Here is a 7175-nt window from a genome sequence, read left to right as displayed (position 1 = left end):
GTGGTATGAAGTTCCCATGTGTCTCTGCCCGCTTCTCTCTTTTATATCTCAAAAGAGATTGGCTTAAGACACTATCCAATCTTGTAGATGTCATCAGTATAACCTCTTCATAGTGATAGAGTTTACAACACATAAGGAGATCACATATAACCTCATCATAGTGATAGAGTTTACAACACATAAGGAAATCACATCAGAATACACAATCATACAATACTGGGAATCATGACCTAGCCAAGTTGACAGATACTTTGGGGGGACACAATTCAATCCATGACACATATAGTCCAATTGCCCTTTACAGGGTTATACCATTTTGCATTCCCACAGCAATGCATGAGAATGCTCATTTCCCCCACTACTTTACAAGAGTGTTGTCAAACTTTCAGATTTTTGCATATAGAATACGAGGGAAATAATATGTAAGTTTAGCTTTCATTTACATTTATTATGAGTGAGCTTGAGCACCTTTTCATATGTTCAAGAACTGTTTTAATTTCATTTTCTACCGATACTCTGGTCGTGTCCTTTGCCTATTTTTCCATTGTGTTGTTGATCATTTCCTTCTTGATTTATCAGAGCTCTTTACATATTAAGATTAGTCCTTTGTCTGTAAAAAAAAAAAAAAACCAAAAAAAAAACCCATTGCCTTCGGGTCGATTCCAACTCATAGCTACCCTATGTAAAGAACACATTTTTCAAAAGGAGGGAGCATGGGATGAATAGTCCTAGAACACTGGGCACTTCTTAAAGAGAGATAGGCTTGGGTGAGGTAGCTGGAAGACATCACCAGGTGACTTGTTTTGTATTCATTTATTTGGTTCTACATTCAATCTTCTATAACATTCAACAGGTACTTACTGAGTAGCTACTATGTACCAGGCACTGTGCTAGGTATTTGGAATATATCAGTGAACAAAGAAGATAAAGATCTCTGCCCTCCATAGAGCTTAACGTTCTTTCACCAACTAGTTCATTCATAGGAGTACTGGTGGCACAGTGGTTAAGTGCTTTGCTGCTCACTTAAAGGTCAGCGGTTTGAACCCGCAAGGTGTTCTCTGTGGGAGAAAGATGTGGTAGTCTGCTTCTGTAAAGATTACAGCCTTGGAAAGTCTATGGGGGCAGTTCTACTCTGTCCTATAGGGTCGCTATGAGTTGGAATTGACTTGACGGCAATGGGTTTATGGGAGTTCATTCATTCTACAAAGCCTTAAGCAGATCCTGGGGATGAGTAGATAAATAAGACATACTTCCTCCCTCAAGGAGTTCAGTTTGGTTGGACAAGGAAAGAGTCTGAGGTAAGGTAAATGGTGAGGTAAATGATGAGGTAAATTTTTATGAGAGAGGTGTGCACAGAGTGCTAGAACACAAGGAGAGGGCATGAAACTCAGACTGGTGGCAATACAGGAACCCAATTTTAAGGAAGAGTAAGAGGTTGCCAGGCTAAGAAAGAGCAAAGGATAGCTCAGGCATCATAAAAGCACGAAAACTCATGTCATCTTTTGGAACTGAAAGATAGTTCTTTATCACAGTCATGGGGGGAGACAAAACTAAGGGAGGGTGGACAGAGAAGTAGTTTTCAGCACTTAACATAGTGCCTGGCATATATTTGATGCTCATTAAATAGTTATTGGTTGGTTAAATGAATGAATAAAAGAAGTTTGTGGTAACACAGTCATCCCATGGTATCCGCAGGGGATTGGTTCAGGAACCACCACCACCACCCCTCACCCCGGGGATACCAAAATCCTCGGATGCTCAAGTCCCTTATATAAAAAATGGCATAGTATTTGCATTTAATCTATGTACATCCTCCCTTATACTTTAAATCATCTCTGTTGTTGTTGTTGTTAGGTGCTATTGAGTTGGTTCCGACTCATAGCGACCCTAGGTACAAAAGAATGAGACACTGTCGGGTCCTGCACCATCCTCATGATCGGTTACGCTTGAGCCCATTGTTGCAGCCACTGTGTCAATCCATCTTGTTGAGGGTCTTCCTCTTTTTCACTGACCCTCTACTTTACCAAACATGATGTCCTTCTCCAGGGACTGATCCCTCCTGATAACACGTCCAAAGTACGTGCTTCTAAGGAGCATTCTGGCTGCACGTTTTCCAAGACAGATTTGTTCGTGTTTCTGGCAATCCATGGTATATTCAATATTCTTCGCCAACAACATAATTCACATGCATCATTTCTTCTTCAGTCTTCCTTATTCATTGTCCAGCTTCCACATGCATATGAGGCAATTGAAAACACCATGGCTTGAATCAGGCTCAACTTAGTCCTCAAAGTGACATCTTTGCTTTTTAACACTTTAAAGAGGTCTTTTGCAGCAGATTTGCCCAATGCAATGCGCCCTTTGATTTTTTGACTGATGCTTCCATGGGTGTTGATTGTGGATCCAAGTAAAATGAAACCCTTGACAACTTCAATCTTTTCTCTGTTTATTATGATATTGCTTTTTGGTCCAGTTGTGAGGATTTTTGTCTTCTTTTTGTTGAGGTGTAATCCATACTGCAGGCTGTAGTCTCTGATCTTCATCAGAAAGTGCTTCAAGGCCTCTTCACTTTCAGCAAGCAAGGTTGTGTCATCTGCATAATGAAGGTTGTTAATGAGTCCTTCTCCAATCCTGATGCCAGATTCTGCTTTGTCTAGTTCAGCTTCTTGGAGTATTTGCTCAGCATACAGATCGAATAAGCATGGTGAAAGGATACAACCCTGATGCACATCTTTTCTGACTTTAAACCACACAATATCCCCTTGTTCTGTTCAAATGACTCCTCTTGATCTATAAGCACAATTAAGTGTTCTGGAATTCCCATTCTTCACAATGCTATTCATAATTTGTTATGATCCACACAGTCGAGTGCCTTTGCATAGTCAACAAAACACAGGTAAATATTTTTCTGCTATTCTCTGCTTTCAGCCAAGATCCATCTCACATCAGTAATGATATCCCTGGTTCCATGTCCTCTTCTGAATCGTGCTTGAATTTCTGGAAGTTCCCTGTCAATGTACTGCTGCAACTGCTTTTGAATGATCTTCAGCAAAAATTTACTTGTGTGTGATATTAATGATATTGTTTGGTAATTTCCACATTTGGTTCGATCAGCTTTCTTTGGAATAGGCATAAATATGGATCTCTTCCAGTTGGTTGGCCAGGTAGCTGTCTTCCAAATTTCTTAGCATAGACAAGTGAGCACTTCCAGTGCTGCATCTGTTTGTTGAAACATCTCAATTTTTATTCCGTCAATTCTTGGAGCCTTGTTTTTCTCCACTGCCTTCAGTGCAGCTTGGACATCTTCCTTCAGTACCATCAGTTCTTGAGCATATGCTACCTCCTGAAACGATTAAGTGTTGACCAATTCTTTTTGGTACAGTGACTCTGTTTATTCCTTCCATCTTCTTTTGATTCTTCCTGTGTTGTTCAGTATCTTGCCCATAGAATCCTTCAATATTGCAACTCGAGGCTTGAATGTTTTCTTCAGTTCTTTCAACTTGAGAAATGCTGAGCGTGTTCTTCTCTTTTGGTTTTCTAACTCCAGATCTTTGCACATGTCATTATAATACTTTACTTTGTCTTCTCAAGCTGCTCTTTGAAATCTTCTGTTCAACTCTTTTACTTCATCATTTCTTCCATTTGCTTTTGCTACTTGACGTTCAAGAGCAAGTTTCAGAGTCTCTACTGACATCCATTTTGGTGTTTTCTTTCTTTCCTGTCTTTTTGATGACCTCTTTCTTTCTTCAGGTATGATGTCCTTAGTGTCATTCCACAACTCATCTGGTCTTTAGTCATTAGTGTTCAATGAGTCAAACCTATTCTCTAAATTCAGGTGGGATATACTTAAGGTCGTACTTTGGCTCTCGTGGACTTGTTCTAATTTTTTTCATCTTCAACTTGAATTTGCATATAGGCAATTTATGGCCTGTTCTGCAGTTGTTCCCTGTTCTTGTTCTGAATGATGAATCATCTCTAGATTACTTATAATACCTAATAAAATGTAAACGCTATGTAAATAGTTGTTATACAGTACGGTATTGTTTAGGGAGTAATTACAAGATGAGAGGTGAACAATGCTCAAACAATGAGTGCTGGAAAGAGACTGTGGATCTGTGAAATGGCAGGAGGCTACAGCAGGGTGTGCCTACACATCATTTCATTCGCCTGGATTCAGCGTAGTGCTCTGCGCAGGCAAATTCAAGTTTTGCTTTTTAGAACTTTCTTTTTTTCTGAATATTTTCAATCCATGGTTGGCTGAATCTGCAGATGCAGAACCTGCAGATACTGACAGCCAACTGTATACTAGAGTTGTATATTAGTCAACTATTACTGAGTAACAAATTTACCCAAAACTTAAAACAGCAAACCTTTATTGTCTCACACAGTATCTAAAGGTCAGGAATCCAGGAGAAGCTTAGCTGGGTGGTTCTGGCTTAGGTTGCAATCAAGCTGTTGGCTGGGGCAGTCATCTCAAGGTTCAACTGGGACTGGATAACTCAGTTCCAAGCTCACGCACATAGTTGTTGGCAGGCCGCAGTTACTCACTGGATGTTGGTCAGATACTTCAATTCCCTGCCACATGGACTTCTCCATAGGGCTGCTCACAACATGTCAGCTTGCTTCCCCCAGAGCAAGTGATCCAAGAGAAAAAGAGAGCCAGAGCCCAAGAGGGAAGCCACTGTGTTTTACAACCTAATCTCAAAAGTGACTTACTATTACTTCTGCTGTATGCTATTGGTCCCACCAAATAACCATAGCACAATGTTGGAGGTGACTGCACCAGGGTGTGAATACCAGAAGGTAGGGGTCATTAGGGGCCATTTTGGAGGCTGGATACTACATGTAGTAAAGAGCAGAGACTCGGGTCTGACAGCCTAGTTTCAAATCCTAGCTCTGCCACTTACTAGTTGTGTGATCTTGGGCAAATTACTTAACCTCAGTTTTCTCATCTATCAAATGGGAATAATAATACTTACCTCAAGAAATCATCATAAAGATTAAATGAGTGTTTGTTCATTTACTTATTTATCTCAGAGGAATGCCTGATCATATATAGATATATACATATATACACACACACATATATAAACCAAACTCATTGCAGACTCATAGTGACTCTATACATATAAATATAAGCTCTAAAAGAGATTAAACAAGTGAGCAGAGGAGAGATGGGGTAAGACAGATGCTAAGACACATGGCGATCTCCAAGGAACCAGGAAGCAGAAACTAGTGAGACAATGACCTTCCTCCAGAGCTGACAAAGAGAAAAAGCCTTCCCCTAGAGCTAGTGCTCTGAATTTGGACTCCTAGCCTCCTAAACTGTGAGAAAATTAATTTCTGTTTGTTAAAACCATCCACTTGTAGTATTTCTGTTATAGCAGCACTAGATAACAAAGGCAAGCTTTAATTATTATTAGCTAAACACTGTGAGGAGTCATCAAAAGATTTTAAGCAGGGGAGTGACCTGCTGTTTTGGAAAACTTACTACAACTTCAGTGTGGGGAGTAGATAGGAAGGGAAAAAAGCAAGAGGGAAGAGACCCCTTAGAAAACAGTTACAGATAAAAGATTAGGGTGGCCTTGATTAGGGTAGTGACAATGGAAACAGAGAGAAGTGGATACATGCAGGGTATATTCTAGAAATAGAACTATCCACACATCAATTAGATGTAGGTGATGAGGGAGATAGGTAACATAGAAGGAGGAATAAGGTTCATTTGTTTGTGGAGGTGGGTATAAGAAATCTGAGTTAGAAACATGTGGAGTCTGAGGTAAACAACTGAGGTTAAGAACTCAGCTGCTGATCGAAAGGTTAGTGGTTCGAACACATCAGCCACTCCATGGGAGAAAGATATGGCAATCTGCTTCCATAAAGATTATAGCCTTCTCTATGGGGAAGTTCTACTCTGTCCTATAGAGTAGCTATGAATTGGAATTGACTGGATGACAGTGAGTTTTAATGTGTAAAGGCATCCAAGTGGAATTATCCAGTTGGCAGTCAGATATATGAGTATAGAGTTCAGAAGAGAGATCGGGGCTAGAGATTTAGGAGTCATCACCATATAGGTCATTGAAGCCATGGATAGGGTAAGATTGCCCAGGGGATAATATGTCAGTGAGAAGAGAAGGCTGCTTGAGAAAGAACCCTGATCACTAGCAGTTAAGAGGAAGAAGTGCCTTCAAAAGAAAGTCAGAAAAAAGAGAAATATCTAGAGGGTATGGTGTCATGTAAGTCAAGTGAGTGTTTCATGAAGGAGAGATGGCTCAACAGTGCCAGTGCTACCTGCTAAAAGAAAAAGGTCACCAAAGATAAGGGCTGAAAATTGTCTATTGAATTTACCAACAAGGAGGCCATTGTTGATCATCATGAGAATAACGTCAATGGAATGGATGGGGCATCCCTGCCCCAACCTCATTCTCTAGGCTATAAGTGTACCTTCATGGGATTTATGGATTTAGTGTTGAGTGCTACCTCCCTTTTCCAAACAGAATAGTTGATCGTCACTGGGGTCAGCTTCTTGGAGATGTACGTTCAGGTTGGAATTCACTAGAAGTTGGGTACTCCTTGACCAGGATAATAATAATAAATAGTAACTGCTAACATTTCTCGAGCACTAAGCAATTTACATGGATAGTCTGATTTAATCCTGACATCAACACTATGAGGCAGGTGCACTGCTACAGCACCTATTACTTACCAATTAGTGTTTTAAGTACCTTACGTATGTCAACTCACATAAAAAAAAATGGTTGCCGTCAAGTCAATTCCAACTCAGCGACCCTATAGGACAGAGTAGAACTGCCCCATAGAGTTTACAAGGAGCGCCTGGTGGATTCGAACTGTTGACGTTTTTAGTTAGCAGCTGTAGCACTTAACCACTATGCCACCAGAGTTTCCATCAACTCATATATTATCCCTATTTTACAGATGAAGAATCTATTGGCTTACATACTAGTATAGACCCAGGCTGAGCTGAGATAGGCCAGGATCAAGCAAGAGGTATACCAAGAGCTTCAGCCATTGGAAAGCTTCAGTTGTTCCATGGCTCCTGGAAAAGCTCCTCTTTTTTTTTTTTTTTTATATTTTATTGTACTTCAGGTGAAGGCTTACAGAACAAATAGTTTCTCATGAAACAGTAGTACACATGTTGTTTTATGACGTTGGTTAAC

This window comes from Trichechus manatus, unplaced genomic scaffold (genome assembly GCF_000243295.1).
Source record: "Trichechus manatus latirostris isolate Lorelei unplaced genomic scaffold, TriManLat1.0 scaffold00068, whole genome shotgun sequence".
NCBI classification, from domain to species: Eukaryota; Metazoa; Chordata; class Mammalia; order Sirenia; family Trichechidae; genus Trichechus; species Trichechus manatus.
The sequence above is the reverse complement of the archived record's forward strand: the minus strand, read 5'-3'. Positions refer to the sequence as shown.